General features: G+C 36.0%; 1 long non-coding RNA gene across 1 annotated transcript in view; it reads right to left on the bottom strand.

Moving 5' to 3' along the window:
* LOC110598090 (uncharacterized) overlaps positions 1 to 19,650 on the bottom strand; it is a 310,760-nt gene that overhangs the window by 268,157 nt on the left and 22,953 nt on the right. The window contains exons 5-7 of the long non-coding RNA XR_013424189.1: positions 14,295 to 17,224; positions 12,887 to 13,018; positions 11,554 to 11,593 (exon numbers count right to left, since the gene is read on the bottom strand). This is a non-coding gene — a long non-coding RNA (uncharacterized LOC110598090). The remainder of the gene's footprint in view (positions 1 to 11,553; positions 11,594 to 12,886; positions 13,019 to 14,294; positions 17,225 to 19,650) is intronic.

The following is a 19,650-nucleotide window of genomic DNA, read 5'->3' as shown; positions in this document are numbered from 1 at the left end:
TGGTTGTACTAATTTGTAGTCCCACCAACAATGTGTAAGTGAACATTTTTTCCCACATCCTTGCCAGCATTTATTGTTATTTGTAATCTTGATGACTGTCATTCTAACTGGCGTGTGAAGAAATCTTAGTATAGTTTTGATTTGCATTTCCCTGATTTTTAAGGATGTTGAACATTTTTTTCTCATATATTTGTTGGTTATTTTTATTTCTTCTTTTAAGAAATACCTGTTTAGTTTATTTGCCCATTTATTGGGTTGTTTATTTAATTATTTTTGGTGCTAAATTTTTTGAGATCTCTATATTTTTTTTTTCATTTAGTGGGTAGGAAAATATAAAACTCCCAATTGAATTTTTACCAGAAATAATTTTGAGAAAAGTGAAATAGACTAAAGCAGAGCTTGAGTATATATCTTACCAGGTTAAAAAAAATTATTAATAGTAATGTTCTTAGCTTCAATAATAGACATACAGGGCTGATAACCAGCCAAAACATATCTGTAAGATATTCTAAATGTTGATAGTTGGAAGCTGCTCTGATTGATGTGTGCTGGTCGGGTGTCTATATATCTGATTTTAATATCACCCTGTGTAAACACAAATGAAAAAACACAGATAAGCATATATTTGACAAAATTAGTTAAAAGTAATGTCATGAAGTAATCTGTAGCCCACCACTGATTTTTATATCAGTGCTTTTCAAACTGTATGCTTGTGGCTCAGTGGTGGAGCACTTGCCTTGCATGTGTGAGGCACTGGTTCAATTCTCAGCACTGCATATAGATAAATGAATAAAATAAAAAGGTCCATCAACAACAACAACAAAGAAAACAGTGTGCTTGTGATTCTGGGAGATGTTGTTGAAGGGTGGCAAAGTTAAACTACCTGTTTACAGCGCCAGCCCCCTCTCAGGATATCTCAGTTGCAATCTGACCTCACCCTCTGGACCCAGTCACCTCTCTCTGAGAGAACTGAACACAAATCTGTTTCCTTTCTATTCCTTTCCTTAGTGGATGAGAACACAGCCACTCTGGGCTATACTAAGCTATTACTTTTTCATCTGAAGATCACCATCTTAGAGAAACAAAACTGCGCAGTAATTATAGGTAACGACACTCTTTCTGTGTTTCAGATTGAATCAAAGATGTTTCCTGGAGATCCTATAAAACTAAGCTCCAAGAGTCTTCTTATTACAGTGGGACAAAAAAAGAGAGAGAGAGAGAGAAAGCTGAAAGCAAGATCACCCTCAAATAGATGCTAAATTGGATTAAGTTTTCCTACTTCATTTAGTTCCTATCATCTCATCCAGTTATCTAAATTTTCAGCATATTTATTGAAGTAGACCTGGCCAGTATAGCCAGTATGCTTTTCCTTTAGGGAATAGCTTTCCCCATGATAATCCTCTTTTGTTCATATGATTTGTGTAAGGCTGCCTCAACCCCGGGATAGCATGTTCCCCAAGCCAGAACAATCAAATTGTCTCTGGAACGTTTGCCAAAGCCATCTGCAAAGCACTCCAGATTGCCATGAGATCTGTAAATTAAGGACCCTGTAACCTGGAACTACAGGAACTATGTGTCTCACAGTATAAAGAGTATGTATCTGAGAAAGCACTCAACACAGAGAAATGCAGATCTGAGAGACAGTGCATACCATGTTCAACATGAAGTCAATAAGAACTAGTGCCAACCAGATACATCATCTTAAATGTATAACTTTGGTTTGTTGAAATACAGAAAAAAAAATAAGTTTTCTCCTCTTGTTAGAATAAAATCTTATATATTCCAAAACTGGAAAATATCACATTAACTATTGTAAAGACTATGTAAAGACGTAAAGAGAGGAAAAATATATGTCTTCCTCGGCTGAGAGAAAGGGCCTCATCCAAGAAAGACTTCCTACTTAAAGTATTCTTTTTTGTGTATGTGCATCAGCTAAATCACAACCTGCAGTCATTCCCTCTCCTTGTCATTTTTTTTTCATTTGCTTTTATGGTCTAGTTTATTGTGTGTTTTAATTACACATAATAGGGGGATTTATTATGCCATATTAATACATGCACATAACATAATTTGATCAATCTCATTCCCCAGTACCTTCTCTTTCCCTCCCTTATCATTTCCCTCCCTTATCATTTACATTGCCATTGTACCCAAAATAATCTTAGGCCCTCCCAGAGACAGTCTAAACTGGGATGAAACCGAAATGCATAAAATAGCAAGCAGTCTAGCAAATATAAGAGGTGAGCAGCCTAGCTGACAGCGTGGCAGAGTGAAAAGACAAGTAAAAGAATTTCTTGAAAAGACTTTTATGAAAATGTCTAGCACAGAGACTCACACAAAAAGGTGCCCAATATTCCGTCTCTCCTTTGTTCAGCCAACCTCTGGGGTAGCATTCATTTACTGTCTACATTTACTTTTCCCTAGTTGCTAATATTTTATTGCCATTTCTGAAAGGACTTCATGAGCAGAAGGTCTTTTCTTTGTCCATAAATTCTGGAGTGCATTCCTAAGAGTCAGTGTGGCTTAAAGAGCTTGGGAACAAGGTGTGACACCTGGGATCTCACCGTCAGCAGGCTGGTATGACATCCAAGACAGATCTGGGTCTTCCCTCTGGGAGACTATACAGTGCACTGTCTGCTGAATCATATCTGACTTTCATTTGGGTGAGGGGCAAGAAGACAGCCAAGAAGGGCAGACAGAACTCATCCGGCAAGTACAGAGGTCTTGCACTCTAAATAGGAGATTGATCCGCACATCTAAATCTGCAGCAGGGACTCAGGTAGGAAGTGTTTATGAGCCCAGCCATAAACCTCTCCAGCATACCTCCACCACACACTAAAGGGCTTGTGAGGAGAAAGGAAGCAATAAATCAGCAGCAAGAAAAGTCAAAGCTGATGCAGCCAGAGAGAAAAATAAGGGGGTTCATAAATTCACACCCCCTATTCTGATCAAACTCAAAAAAAATGGGGCTCCAAATATTCTTAAACTTATTTTGTTTAAGTGTGACAGGACATGCTATTTCTGGCATCTGACCTTAGAACCTTGTCCAGTTTCTGATTTGAACAGCACTATCATTGAACAGCCTGCCACAGACACGCACAATTAAATCATTCCTTAAGAGCCATTAGCATGGCAAAAACAATTGTTACCAAGGTTAATATCTTTAGTAACCTTTAAATCTATTCTAGACATAAGTCACCAAGTCTATATCAATAATTATTTGATTTGTAGATATTTCTGACAAATCAGAATAAAGAACCATCTCCCAAGATATACTATGATAAATGAAACAAAAGACCTGAAAGGTGATAGGAATATTTCTTCCTAAAGTAGCACAGTTTCAGTTATCAATCCTCACAATCAAAAGACTATTGCCATAGTCTCCAAAAAACTTCAAATTCATCAATCGTCATATCACTCTCATTTTGATGCAGAGAAGTGAGAAAACACATAAAGCAAGAAAATGTGCCAGTGTCACAAAGTAAACTAATGAACAGAGACATTTAAACAACATCACACGTTTTCATTATGGAAAACCAAAATAATTAGCAGTTTTCACTGAAAATGCTTCCTACTTCTTTTACAAATCATTAAACAGAGGCTCTTGTTTTCATGAAATTACTGTGCAATCCTATTTTTCTTTCATAATGTTCTTTTTTTTTTTGCTATTTCAAAATAATGGCTTAACTACTCATTAACACTTTAAACCTTGTGTAACTTTTTCACAATTGAAATTCAGAACAGGCCTTCTCAGATTTTTAAAGAAAAGTGTCAACGTAAAGTGGGACAAAAGCAGAATGTTGAGGAAGAGTGAACTGGTTATAAAACTTACCCTTTGTTATGGTTCAGATATGAGATGTTCTCTCCAAAATTCATGGAAGACAGTTCAGGGGTGAGATGACTTGGTTATGAGTGCCTTAAACTAATCAGTGTATGAGTCCACAAATAGGGATTAACTGGGTGATGACCATAGGCAGGTAGGGTGTGGCTGAAGGAGGTGGGTCCTGGGGAGGTGGATGTTTGCGTATGTATATATATATATTGTCTGTGATGAGAGTAGCTGCCTGTCTTTCTCAGCTTCCTGGTGCGATGTTCTAAGCTGTTTTCCTCGGCCATGGCCCTCCCATCATGATGTGCTGCTTCATCTTGGGCCCAGAGAAATGGAACCAGCCATCTATAAACAGAACTTGTAAAACCATGAGCCCCTAATAAACTTCCCCCACTAAAGTTGTTCTAGTCAGGTCTTTTTGGTCAGAGCAGCAAAAATGCTGACTAAAATACTCTACAAAGGAATTATATTGGACTTTTAACCCAATTCCTTTTAGATCTGTAATACCTTGAGATAAACAGATTTTTGAGGCAAAAAAAAAAAATCCTGCATTGAAATCATTTTGTGTTATTTACTATATACTCCCATCACAAAAAAAATTTAAGTGTCAAATTGACTGGATCACAGGATGCCCACTCATTGGGTTTGACATCTATTTCTTGGCGCATCTGTGAAGATATTTCCATAAGAAATCTGCAACTTAAATAAAGTAAAACAGATGTCCCTCCCCAATGTGGGTAGACATCATCCAGCCTGTTGAGGGCATGAATGGAACTAAAAGGTGGAGGGCAGGATTGACCTTCTCTCTGCCTGAGTCTTGAGTTGGGACATTTATCTTCTGCCTTCCATGCCCCTGGTTCTCAGGCCTTGAACTGGAATCTGTACCATCAACTTTCTGACTCTGGGCCTTTGGACCATACCAACATTCCTGGGTCCTAGGCTTGCCAACTACAGAACGTAGGACTTCTCAGACTTCATAATTTTGTAAGTCAATACATTATAATAAATCTCCTTCTAGACATACATAAGTATATAAGATATATACATATATATATGTGTGTGTGTATATATATATATCCCTCCCATTGATTCTGTTTCTCTAGAGAACCTAGACCAACACAATGCCTCAGAGTACCTACATTTTCATGTCTCTTAAGAGATATATGCTTAGGTCTGAACATGTTATTAAAACTTAAATTTTAACTACAAACCTTAATATCACCAAGCCACAACTTCTCAGCAATTACAAACTGAATGTGTATGCACCTCTTATCATTTCAGCAATTAAGACAAGTGATTCATCTATTTTAAGGGGAGCAAAAGCAGATCCATGATTGACAGAACTCAAAGTTGACTTTATCCTGAGAACTTTCACCTTTCCTAAGCAGCACCACCGGATGAACACAGCATGCCAGTTTTGACTGATGTGATGATAACTGTCATTGAGGCTATATATGTGCATATCACCAAGAGAAACAGATCTATGATTCCCTAAGCCATATTTTGTTCAATAGATATTGAACAAATTTGTGCATGTGTGCACATGTGTGTGTGATTTGCTATTGAGAAAAACAGAAGTAAAAGCAGTCCTGATCTCCTGCTTTTCCTGCTTCCTGCTTCTCCCTCACCGAGCCATCATTTCCACTGCTTTGGTTCAGGTTCCCTTTGCCCACAACTGATAATGGAAAAATAATTTTAATTTGAATCAAAAAATGCAGCAAATATTTGATAAATGTACCTGGGCTTTCAAATGTTTTAGATGTTATCTTTAAAAACCTTAACAGGTTTTTTTTTTCAGTCTTGAAATATTCCATAAAATTTAAGAAGTTATTTACATATGTGGAAAATCAACATCATTTCTGTTGACTTATATTATGATGGTTAAGAAAATTCATGTATAAAATATTTTTCTATCATTTGACAGTAGATATGAAGACATGTAAAAAGCTATAGTAGGAAGCTCTAAGGCAAACTAAGTTTTAAAAATTAATTTCCAGTATGGTCTAATAATAGATATAAAAAATAAGATGAAAATTATGCTAACTTTGAATGTCAAGGGTTCATATCAAACCTACTAAACTTATTAAAATCTCCACAAATCTAAAACTATAATGTAATTCACACCTCTCTCTACTCTTAGCAATTAAAAAAAATAGTATGCTTTTATTAAAGACTCCTCTTTGCATTTTATAAAATACTTTAGGAAATGAAAATCCTGTGTTTCAAATCATCTTAATTAGAATTACTAAATCAGTCTTCTCTGAAAATAAACCTCAGTTGTCTACTTGTCAAAATCTATTTGTTTTTTCTTTGAGGTTATACTCTCCAGAGAAACTGAAGACCATTCATCAGTCCTTTTAACTCTTACTAGGAATTTTTTTTTTTACAAAATAAGAGTGAAAATGTAACACAATAAAAATTAAGATGAAAAAAATCAAAGGAAAATTTATATATTCATAAATAAAAAAAGTGATCTTATACATCTATAGAAAATGGTTTATTTGTCCAAGTTGTGGGTGTTTGCTAGGATTAGTTTTCGTATTTGTAGGGAAAAAAAAAACAGAAATATTTCCTAAATCTAGAAAATCAAGCTCTGACTAGAATCTGTACCCAGGAATGTTCTCCTATACACACATTCCTATATGATTAGGGAACAAGATTAGTAAGTAGATCTCTTGGGCCTTTTCTACTAGAGTTATTACATTTTTCCCTAATACTTTTCTTCTTAAAAAAAATACATATAACATTTGACCCTTTTGTTAAAATTAATCACCTCCTATTTTTTGAAACCAAATTCTTCTCCCACACTTCTCTGATTTTCCTGTTTCCAGGCCAACAGGATCCTTTGGGTCTAGACTCCTTTCCTCCTTCCCTAATAGACAACTGTCCCACTACATTCCAGTTCTCAAAGTTGAATTCAAGTGTCTTATCTCAACTACCACATTTTTATACAAACAATTTCCAAACCTGTGCCTTTGAGCTAGTGATCTTTTTACAGAACATAAAATGTCTTTCTGACTATAAGGTTTCCACTTAGATCCTTATCTGAAGCTCACACCATCATCACCCTCCCTTCAGAACTGGCTTCTCCTTCTGAGTTTCCCTTTTCTTCTCATGGAATTTCATTTCTCTTTTTTCTTTGTGGAAGCTCCAATTTGAGTCTCCTTTGCCTACAACTTCTCTTTCTCCTCCTCAAGTCAAGCTCCTCTCAGTTCTCCCATTTGTATCTTTCTTTTAATTTATACAACTACCACATCCTATAGGTGTCCATTATTCATACCTAAACTGTTTTCATAGCTTCCAACTTGACCTCTTTTATTTTAGTTTCTCCCATGCTACCATTAATCCTACTTTCCACTACAAAGTGAATCTCACAAAAATGTCATAATGATTTTACCCTTTAGTTTGATTTCCAATCTATACTTCCCAAGAGAAGAAAATAGTACATATCTTGCTCAGAGCTATCTAATTCCTAACCTGCTAATCTGTCCTATATGGTCCCATTAGAAAGTTCTTCCCATGATTTTTGCTGATATCCTGTCTGTATTTCAAGGGTCAGCTCAGATTTTCCTCCTCCATGAATCTTTTCTCAGAACGCAGTGACTTCTGATTCTTGAAACTTACTGCCTTAACAGTGTGCCTAACTGGGGCAGCTCCAGAGAAACACTCAGCAAGGCACCAAATCACAAAGCTGCTAGTAAGTTGCTTACAAGTCCCCTTAAAAGTCATTTTACCTCTCCAAGCCTTGGGTTCTCACTTAAGGTGGAAAAAAAAAATGGAATTGTTTAAAAGACGCAAATAACCCCAGTATCTTAGGATATTCAAACTTCATTGTAAATTGAGTCTTTTCAATAAACCGAAGGGTAAATATTGAGACAAACAATATTCCTGCTTTTTGATACATGATACCTAATATCATAAATTACATTATGTAGGCCCCTGAGAAAATATTTTGCTGATTGCTGAATAACAGGTTTTGTAGGCAGCATATTTAAAGAGCCCAAATTATAAGTTCTGGCCTTTGATGCTCAACTCTGGGTTTAATGCTGTGAGTACACCTAGCCATCAAGGGACAATTTCCTATAAGCCTTTTGGAAATCAATTATAAATAACTAAAATCAAGTTCAAGTTTTTATAGGGAAAACAATGAAATATAAAGAACTGTGAGTAGGAAAGAGAGTCAGAAGAGGATACCAGATCTGAGGAGACACGGATGACTGTGTTGGTCTCCAGGTGAGAGGGTAAGATCTAAGTAGAAACCCTTGAGAGGTACAGCAAAAAAGACATCTTATGTTCAGTAAAGAGATCAGATCATGAACTAAGATAACAAGGACTCTAGTATAGAAAAAGTGAATTTTGTAATTTTCTGACATTTAATAGTCATTTAAATTAGCTTCTGATATGGTCTTCTTGTCTGAGAAATAGTGACTGAAAACTGCCTGTCATACTTAAGAGAAAGCAAACTGCAAATGATAAAATATTACACAATGTAAAGTAATTATTGTTGTTTCATAAATCCAAGGGCATTCTATACTGAATGTAAGGTCCTCGAATGCTAACTTCACCCAGCCTGCCCTTCCGCCATGGGAGAATGTTTGACTGCACTTGTTTGTCATCAGGGAAATCATTTAGACCTACATTTCTAAACACAAGAACTTTGCTGTGAGGGAGCAAATGGAGAAAGTCTTCCAAATGGAGAAAGTTTTCTAACAGAATAAGAGGAAAAGATATTTCTTTACAGTCTGGGAATTCTGAACTCTCTCCCTCTTCTGAGATATAGATGCCAGTGTCTTTGTGCTTTCTTCCAATGCAACCAAATCATTGAATTTTGGAAAGACAAGGGAATAACATGGTTTAAAAAAGTCAATTTGTTCTAAGAGACTATATATTTTCACCCTCAAAGGAATTGCATGCATGGATTATTTCATAACATATTTTTAAAAAACCTTTCATTTTTATGATGTATATGGCACCACTTGTGACTTTGGTGCTCGTGTCTTAAAGACTATAACTTGCTCACAAAAATAAATCAGATGTTTCTACAGAGCTGTATAATGCTGCTACCGTCTGCTTACACCCAGTACCTAATGAGGCATGAGACAGGCTCTGAGCACAATCAAGTTGTTTACTTTCCTCTGGCCAATAAAAAACAACAAAAAAGTATTAGAGCTTATATTCATCTCTGACATAGAGGAAATGGACATAGAAAAACAAACCATCTTCTACATTAAAATGCCTGCAAGTTTTTCTATTACAAGACAAAGATAAGTGATGATGAATCAGAAAGGATTAGAACAATGGTACTATCTATCAACAGCTTCAAGATGAGAAAGAGAATGGGTTGATAGTAGCTAAAGACACTGCCTTCATACCTCTGTGATCCTTTTAGTCATCCAAAAAGATCCTTTGCTGTTGTTATCAACTTAGATGAAAGAAGAGTCCCATAAAGAAAAAAAAAATTGCCTTTTAATAGAGGGCACAAAAAAGATAAGAAACTTGTTATGAAAATAACCCTAGCTTTGGAAATGTCTTCTTAAAAAATTAAAACACCTAAAGCTTGGTTTTGCAAGGAAAATATTAACATTGGCAACAATGACAGTTTTATTGTGTAGTAATTTAAAATATCCTAAAGTGTGATTTTAGGGGAGTATTTAAGAGGAATATGAGATTGCTGTGGCAAGACTTTTTATATATTTCTGTTGAAAAACATCATTTGCTAGCAACATTTATGATAATACAGGACCTTTAGGTCTTTAGCAGGAGCAGAGGCAGAAAAATAAATAAGAATGGGGGCTGCCACCATACTGATAGTCCCAGCCAACTCACAAAGGCACCTGTTGGCCTTCTTGCAAATCTGGTTCTTGCCTCTCAGCAAAGAGAAAAGTCAGAAAAGTGAGACCACAGTGCTTCACAAATATTCAATTTTTTCAGAAGAGTCATAGCTCTGCCAGCGGAGTAAACAACCTTGTACAGTGCCTGAGTTTCTCTTCAACACAGAGAACCAATACTCCCTTTATTTTCCTTTAAAATCCTTTTTTATAAATCTCCCAATTGCTGCCCCAATCATTGCCCTAAGAGAATTCTAAAAACCTCATGTAGCTCCATTCTTGGGGTATTTTTACCTCCTGAAATATTAATATAGTCAACTTTGATAGATCGTTCTGAACAGTTTTCCAAACTGGTTACATCAAATTAACACCCTCTAGCAACAGTAAGAGAGTTACAATTGCTCCACATTCTTATTTAAAGTCTGGTCAGTCTTTATAATTTCAGCCATTTCAGTCATGGCATCTCATTGTGCTGTGGCATCTCCCCGCTGACTCGTGATACTGAGCACCTTTTTGATATGCTTATTGGCTTTTGGGATACCCACTCTTATGAAATATTTATTCAAATGTTTCACCCATATATTATGTAACTACCTGTCTTTTGCTTATAGATTAAAAGGAATACATTATATATTAGAGATACAAGTCTTATGTTTAATACAGGCATTCCAACCAAAAGGCAGATTAACAAGAGAAAAGTACACAGTCATTTAATATGAGTTTTATGTGATGCAGGAGCCTTCAGAAATGAGGATAAAAAAAACAAAGAAAACTATGTATTTTATGCTATCTGATGAAAAAGTGGTTAGTTGTGGGTAAATGTGATTGAACAAAAAGGGATCTCCTTTTTGTTCATAACAGTAATAAACGCAGCAAGGTCTGATTGTTCAGATCTTCTCTGTATCTCTGTGTCCTGAGCAACAAGGGCATTCCATTCCACTAGGCATAGAATGGACCTCTCTAGAAAGAGGTCTTATGATGTGTTTTCAGAGGAAAGTCAGTTTGGTTTTATGGCCACATTAAGGGACAAAGAGAAAGGAAAATTCTTTCTAGTTTGTACGGACTGCCTCTGCTATTTCCTCAAATGTCTCAAATGTCTACGTGACATATTTTGGGTAGAGTGTGCTGAATCCCAACAATTCAATTAGCAGATGTTCTTAATACTGATGAAGTCTAATTTATCAACTATTTCTTTTCTGAATTATGCTTTTTATGTTCATTTAAGAAATGTTTGCTTCCTTGATTCATGCCTTCATGAACACATCCTCCTAGATTTTCTTCTAGATTTAATTCTATTAAGATTCCTTCTTAGATTTAATTCTGTCATTCAATTAACCATAACTTGCATATGGTATGAACTAGAGAAAGTTTGTTATATCCCATATAGAAGTCTAATTTATTTGACATCTCTTATTTTAAAACACCTTCTCATACTATTGAATTTTAGTGATTTGCTTGCCAGAAGTTAGGTGATCATATGTGTATGTTTCTGGACTCTCTCTGGTTCCACTGAGATAGAAGAGAATCAAAAATGGTACAAAATAAGGAGCCGATTCTGTTTGGCAAAATCTTCTACAGATAAACAAATCATATCACCCTGCAATTCTACTCCCTTCATAGCCAGTAGAAACTGGTACATGAACGAAAATAATAGTTAAAAATCAGAAATGACACAAATATCCATCAATAATAGTGTGTAAATAAATTGTGGTATATTCATACAATGAACAACAATGTTTAAAAGTTTTATAATATTACTGCATGGCAATAAAAGGAACAAACTATTTGTGCATGTAACATGGAAACCTTACAGACATAATGATGCATGAAACAAGCCACACATAAGAGAATATACATGATTTCTTTACATGAAGTACAAAAATAGACAAAACTAACCTGTGCCAATAAAGTGAAAATAGTGATGACTTCTAGGAGACTGAGGAGGGGGTTCATAGAAAAGAAACAAGAGAGAACTTTCTAAGATTCTGCAAAGAGTGTATTTCTTGGTTTGGGTGGTGGTTACATAAGACAGTAGACATAGAAAAATTCATCAAGATGTATACTCAAGATTTCTACATTTTATTGCATGTTACTGTATTGATTTCTATCATTGGCCTAATAAATCACCACAAATTTAACAGCTTAAAAAACACAAAGCTTTCACACAGTTCTATAAGAAGTCCAGAATGGCTCAACTGATTTCTCTGATTTAGATGTCACAGGGCCAAAATCAACAAGCTGGCAAGCTAGACTCCACATGGAGGTCTCTGGAAAAATCCATTTCCAAGCCCATTCTGGTTATTGACAGAATCATCTTCCTTGCCTTTGAAGGACTCAGACCCCCATTTCCTCGTGGGTTTTACCAGTGGTCACCCCAAGCTCATGAGGTCTTCTACATGTCCTCACAGTTGGGCTCTTGCATCTCAGAGCAAATGAGAGTTCATTAACTCCTTCTTAAAATCTGTCAACATTCCTTCCTTCATTATCTCCCCCATCCTCCTCTTCTACCATATCTTTGACTCTTTGGCCTCTCTCCTTTGCTTTTAAGGGTTCATATGATCATACCGGGGTCACCCAGATAGTCCAGTATAATCTCCTTATTTTAAAGTACATATTCGGAATTATATCTACAAAGTCCTTTATAATATGTAACATATTCACAGGATCCCCATTAGAGTGAACATTTGGTGGAGATCATTACTTGAACAACCACAGTTATCTCCAACAACTTTTTGATGAAAATTCAAGTACCTTTCTCAAAGAAACTAGAAATAAGCCCAAGTAGTTTATCTTTAGCCTAGACTTCTCTCACATTTTGTCTTATTCCAATTATATCCTTGACCCACTCCATGTTTGTGCTCTCAAGAGAGTAGAATATTAATAAGCCAGCTTCTCCTTATTTCATCTTTATCATACATTAGTCATACGCATCTAAATTCAGAGTTATTATATTTCTAGTATGAAAATGACATAAAACTACATTTCTATACTTATTAATTCCTGCAACCAAATACATTTTATATGGTTAGTTATTGACTTAATTATAATTCCCTCTGGTCAGTTCTAGTCTCTAGTCAGCTAGTACACTTTAAACATTAAGAACAACATTTCACTGTTACTTAGGGCACTATGTCAAACAGGTTTCACAAGTATGCTCTCAAAAAGCAAACACATTTAAGAAGTTATTTGCGATATTGGTTTATTCATTTTAATTTAGTTCAAAACTCACCTTTGGAACCATCACTTTTATTTGATGAAGATGCTCGGAGAAAGAAAATCACCCAAACTACTTGGTAATTTATGCAGTTGTGCTGTCAAAATCTGATGTACTTTCAACTTCCAAAGCACGTATATTCTTGTGCTGTTTTCCACATAATCCAACATCAAATAAAGGCATCAGTAATTTTGACTTGATTGCACTATAATTATTCAAATATCTTTAATTTATGCTCTGGCCTAATTTCCATATCCGTTGTTATCATTAAAAGTGATTATTATAGATAATGTACCTAAAGTACTTCCATTAATTGGAAAATGCAATTTTCGAACAATAACAGTCATAACAAAAACAACTCAATTTAAAGGCCACCATGGCAATGTAGTTGTATTTATTTATTTTCAACATAAATCAAGAACAGTAGTGTAATCTCAGCATCTAGTATCCCCTTCCAACTTGGCATGATCACTAGAGAGTGAATCTGACCACATCTTGACCAAGGACCATTTCAGTTCACCAAGTCATTCTTCCTGACACCTACAAGTAAGGCAAGCTTCCAGGTTGAGATCAATGTCTTAAGAATACCCTCTTCTGCTGAAGCAGGGATTTGCTTTTTTGCAGCTGCTCAGCAGGGCTCTGCACCTCTTATCAATCAAGGGGAAACTGCAACATTTCCTCCCCTCTGCAGGAAACATGTCTCTAGCTGAGACTTATCAGCAGGGATTCTAGCAGTTCTGCCAGATAAGAAAAGAATTCAGGGTCAAGGAGAAGAGAAAAAGGTGAAAAGGAAGGCAAGAGAGGAGACAGGGGTACAAATAAGGAATTAGAGACTGTGTTTATCATACACCCCTCTATAGTGCATCTGCAAGAGGTCTCAGCAGGAAGCTTCTGTGGGGGGTAGAGGACCTTTGATTGTAGATATAAAAAAAACTTCAGAAAAATATTGTTCTTTATAGAAAGGTATGATAGAAGAAATAAAGATAGGGAGAAAGGAAACAAAAAGGAAAGAAAAAGAGGCTGTAACCGTAAATCTAAAAGCCCCATGATCAGACTTACTTCCCAGACCTGTCTTTTCCTCCCTGATGGTCACTCCCTAATTTCTGAGAAATCTACAAATCTTAGAGTTACTGTAAATTCACAAACCTATGAAAATTGTCTCATTTTGAATAAAGCTTAAGCGCACTGTTACAGTACACAATTTTCAGATTAGATAAAACAAATGGAAGTAGCGGGCATATTGCAAAGAGATAATGTCAATCTGAAGATCCTAGAAGAAGACCAGATCACTGGCATGCCTCTGATCCAAGATCAGAGAACTGGGTTCACTGGGCTGATGTCATTCCCATATGCCTTCCCATACCACCGCTCACAAAGTTTACTTAAAAGAATAGCCTGAGACCCCAAAAGTGCTGGCTCTTACCCAAATTCTACTCTAGGGATGCATATCTTCACTTTTCACTATCAAATAAAGCTTTGAAGCATCCTTAAATTCTTTTCTGGGTCATGTCAAGCACCTGGAAGATCCAAGTAGAGGTCTATTTTGCCTCTGGGGAGACCTCCCCCAACCCCCTTATTATGACAATAGAAAAAGAAGCTTTAAACAGGAGGTAGTACAAAAAAAATTTAAATGCTAAACATGATAAATATTATATTAATTTCCATTTTCATCAAAAGGTCATATATTTCTCTGAACATATAGCAGCCAAAACCTGAACCAAGGATCTTTTATTATAAAACTGCGATATATCTAGTTAAAGATTTTCAGATTACTCTTATTTAATTCCAACTCACATTTAGGATAATTAAACAATTGAATTAAGTCATTAGCAAGGTTTTGAAAGCCTAGAGAATATTGTGACAGTGCCTGAACCCTAGGAAAGTAGAAATATCATAATGCCTGTCTCTCAAAGTAAAGAAAATGCCAGTAAAAAAGGATTATCTAGTCCTAATAAAGGTTTATAATTGTCAGTTCAAATTATTACACTTAATTTTTACCATCTCATTCCTCTATGAAAAAGGCATTTTTTTTCTCTCTGAAAGACAATAAATATCTTATAATACTTTAAAAGGGGAAAAAATAAACTAGATAAAAACCTATCTAGAAATCCAAGAGATGTGAAAATTCTAAAAATTATGTCAAAGCTATGATTCCCAGCTCCACCAGTGATTCAGGTAAAGATAATACTTCTACTAAGGCAGGATAAATGATAATAATATGGTATAACCTTTGAGTTCTGTAAAAGAAAGAAATTTCACATCCAGGAAGGAGAATAACATAGTGCTTTTAAAGGTAAGCAAGTATGTCTAGTATTCCTCTCACAAATAAGTTAACAGTGGGAAAATTTAAAAAAATAATTTAACTTCTAACCATGAACTTAAATCTACACTTATTGATCAAACATAATATGCAGTTCTACCTGCGAGTGGCATCTGAGTCAGCACTGCTCTTAACACAGTGTCCATAACATGGTCATCTGCAAGCCACAATAACCCTCAGGAATGGAAACATAAGAAACAGTGACTTCACAATCCATATATCACAGAGGGAAGAAAAAAAGCATATAGTTACAAGACAATCCACAAAGATGTCAGAAAATCTTAGAGAACCCAAAGACCACATCAGGGAATGTAGGATTTAATATTAGAAACACCTGCTCCCCTCTCCTTATCACTACTAAAAAGAAAAAGCAAATAAAAGACAGAGTGGCACAATGGTAGAAGAAAGGAAAGAAAAAATGAAAGCCTCCAAGCTTTTAGTAGAGAGAGTTTTCTTTACCAGATTAATAAAAAGAAAAGAAAAGGAAAAGAATACCTTGCCAAGTTTCCAGTGCTCATTTTATCATTTGATTTCACACAAAACAGACCTTAACTTTGCATAAATTCCATAATTTCTAGCCTTGAGCTAGAGGAAATAGGACCCCCTGCCAAACGTCAGCTCAGAAAAGTCACATTTGCTTGAGTGTCAGCATGAACAACGCAGCCGAAGGTTAATATTTAATCTGGCCTCTTCTCTGATCCCTAAAATCATGTGGATAAGGTGAAGTTACTTTGAAATTGCTGAAAGCAATATTTCATTCACCATGAAACAGAAGTTATGTTGGAAGAAGGAGAAATGAGGAAACCATGCAGAATTTGTGGAAGCTGAATAATTTTTTTGTACTAGCAACATATTAAACAGGCCAACTGATTTGAGAGCATAAAGAATCTGCTTTAATCTTGTCTTTTCATAGGAATAACCCCTTCAGGGACTTCACTTCCTGGATGTTTATGCTGAGCTACTGAGAAGCAAGTAAAGGAATAGGGAGGATAGATGAAAGGTACAAAGTCAGTCAGGGATAAAGGGGAGATGCTGAGGCTAATTACAGTCTAAAGTGTTTGACTTCTATAAGAAAAAAGCCTGAAATTCTTTTGTCTTCCTCTTCCATCTTTATGTATATTAATTTATTTCTTTCAACATCTATTCCTAAATTAAGTCTGTTAACTTTCCCTGGATTCCTTTATCAGGGGAGTGTTCCTCCCTTCTTTTTCTGCTGGGTTTCAAATGCTACATTGTCCATTCTTACTTTTGGTCACAAAGTATACAATACTTATATCTATCTATAGAGGTTCTATGTATTGGAGTCAATGACCCAGGGAATTGTGAGTTATTCCCATTTCTGCACAAATCATGCCCAATACCGACTATATGATAAAGGTACTTTATTCATCCAATTTTACAAGTCAAATGATGAGTCATACTTGAAAAAAGTATTGATTTGACTTTAGAGAATAAAATAGTTTTGAAAAACTAACCAAATGAACTCACAAGACAAGAAAAGGTAACAGGCCAAAATATGCAGTCAGTAATTCTTTAAGAGTAGACTCCATTTTTAATGTACTCCCTAACATACTCTATAAGACGCGGGCCTAAATATATCTTCAAGCCATTTTTTTTCTATTTTCCTTCAAAGCTTTTAAATGGGAGGACTGAGCTGAGAAAAAATATATATACTCAATTATTGTTTTAATGTTGGTACTTTGTAATCTGTCAGCCTTTGAAATCCCATAATATTATATATTTCAGCAAGTTTACAAGTGTCACCTCAGATTTACATTTTCTAGGATATTTTCTGCCTCTCTTTCTGAGTTGTTGTGAAATCCTTGCCATTAGCCTGTTAATTTTCAGGTTAATTAGGGATCACATCTTTCTGAGAGTCTGGCAAAATGCACAAGTGTAACCAGGGCAACTAGCCCAAAACTGTTGCATATACTATATAGCTACTTGAAGGCTATTAAGGAAGCAGAGAGTTTGACAAAATACTCAGCTTTCAAAACTCCAATCTCAGTTGAGTTCATCTGATCTTCAGAGTACTAGAGAAGAAAAGGAATGAAAAACTATGATTACAATAGTTTAATCACACAGTTAAGTTTAAAAACATTACTTGAAACCTTGCAGTAATGGTACTACAATGGCTTGAACTTCCTCAGTTACAAATAGATGGGTATAGTCCCTTGAGTGGAAAGACCATGTCAGACCAACTTTTTCTTTCCCAAAGCTCTCCCAAAACCAGGCACACAGGAAGTCCTCCAAAAACACTTTCTCCAACAAAGTATACAAAGATAGCCTTCTAAGTAAGGCCTGTCTCTAGCAGAATGTACAAGGAATGGGGAGTTAGAGAGATGTATTAGGTACAAGGTGGCAATTACAGATTGTGGAGGCTGATTACCCAGCTCACAGTAATCGCGCAGAGGCCATCTTGAGAGAGTGGTTTCCAGTTTCTCATTCCCTTTTGGCCAATACCATCTTCCCAGACTGTATCATACCTCATACCATTTACATAGGAACTCACAGTCTGTTCTGATGGCTATGACAAAATACTTTAGACTGGATAATTTAAAAAAAAAAAAAAAAAGAAATTTATTGCTCCCAATTCAAGACTCGGAGTGGTCTGGTGCCAGCAGGTTCAATGTCTGAAGAGGGCTCTCTGCTTCATAGACGGCACCTTGTTGCTATTTCCTCACGTGTCAGAAAGGCAAGGTGTCACTTTAGGGCTTTACATAAGGGAGTTAATTCCATTCACTTGGGCAAAACATTCATTACCTAAGTTTTTAATACTATGGTTTTGGTGATCAGGTTTCAACATGTGAATCAGACGTCGCAAGAACACAAACATTCAGACCACAGCAAGAACAAACCTCATCTCTGTGGCCACACAGCACTTAAATGATGGGTAAATTTATAACATCCATCAGAGTCCATCCTAAGGACTTTCCAAATAAAAAATAAGAGGATGGGATTTTTGTTTTCACCTCTTTTCAAAGAAAGGAAATGAAATCAATGTACAAAGAAACAAAGAGAAATGTTAACAGAGAAAGTTGGTGACAAAGCTTCTGTTTCTGGTCATCTCCAGTTGTACTAGAGCCCTTCCCAGTGCTATGAAGCAATAAATGTACCTGTTAGTCCTTTTAACTCAAATTGATGTTTGTCGCCTGTCACCAAATCATCCCTGAAATAAAATAAGTGACTCCCTTCCACAGAGAAAATGCTTTAACTAAGACTCCAAAGGGCTGGGCGAGAAGATATGGTGATGGAGGGGACTGTGTTTGGAAAAAATCACTTCTTGCTGCTGATTTGGAATGTGTTCTCTTCTTCATAATGAATGTCCCAGCAGAAGCTGGAGATTGTGAATATGCTATTATGCTTTGCACCCTAGAAAAGCACATGAATTTCCTCATCAGAAATATCAGCTTCTAACTAGCAAGGCATCTGAGTCAAGCTAAGAAAGTTAGCCTATAATTCTTTGCTACTCTCCTGGGAAAAATAAGGCTGTGGGACAGGCTAGAATCCCTGTAGACTAAATTGACCCAATTATCTGCCTTAGGCCTTAAACTTTTTCCCCAAACTGAGGTATAAGTCATTCACCCTTTCATCAAAATCTACTGGATGAAATCTTGGTTCTATCCTATCACTCAGTCAGCATTTTTTTCAAGAAATAGCATTGCCCATTCTGGCCCCACAACATGATTCTTCCCTGACTCTTCCAAGCTGACTCTCCTTCACATTTTATTGCTCTTTCTCCAGAGTTAATATATTTCCCCCAAGATAACACATTTATATATGACATTATCTCCATTTTACCCTCATCTCCCTCAGTAAACTATACTTATATTCCAAGTAACTGGGATGATGTCAATTTTGCATCATTGATATACAATAAATAATTATCTCTTCTAGTTTAAACCAACTGAAGTGGCCTATTTTTCCTTCTCCTGAAGGTTATCTGGAATATAACAACTCAGTAATAGCTACTGTTAATTGAAAGTCAAATACAATGGTCCAGACATTATATCTCTCTTATCATCATTATAGCTCTGGAAGATAGAGATGTAAGACCCACAGATGACATGAAGATCCAGGCAGTAATGTTATTCCATCACTATTTTGTCCAAGTATGTGTCAGGTTTCTAACATTCCATTCTTCTTAGCACTTTACATGATTGCCTTGTGTCATGTTTGTGACCCACCAATAAAAAGATATGATGACTGGGTCTTATAAATACAGAACCCAGGGCTCAGTGCAAAGACCATGCCCAGGGTAATACAGCTATAAAACTGTGAGGCAAGAAGGAAGTTCAGGACTCTCAATGTAGAGCCCTCCCTCTTTTCACTGCACCATGACATAACTCCATGACCCTTACTTAGTTCAACTGCTGAAAGTTCCCTTCATAAACATGGAGTGATCAAGGTCTACATATAAAAGCTCTTGACTTTTCATCTTCCTTGTGGCCCTTAGTAG

This window comes from Ictidomys tridecemlineatus, chromosome 7 (genome assembly GCF_052094955.1).
Source record: "Ictidomys tridecemlineatus isolate mIctTri1 chromosome 7, mIctTri1.hap1, whole genome shotgun sequence".
NCBI lineage: Eukaryota > Metazoa > Chordata > Mammalia > Rodentia > Sciuridae > Ictidomys > Ictidomys tridecemlineatus.
This window is presented reverse-complemented; position numbering and strand designations above follow the sequence as displayed.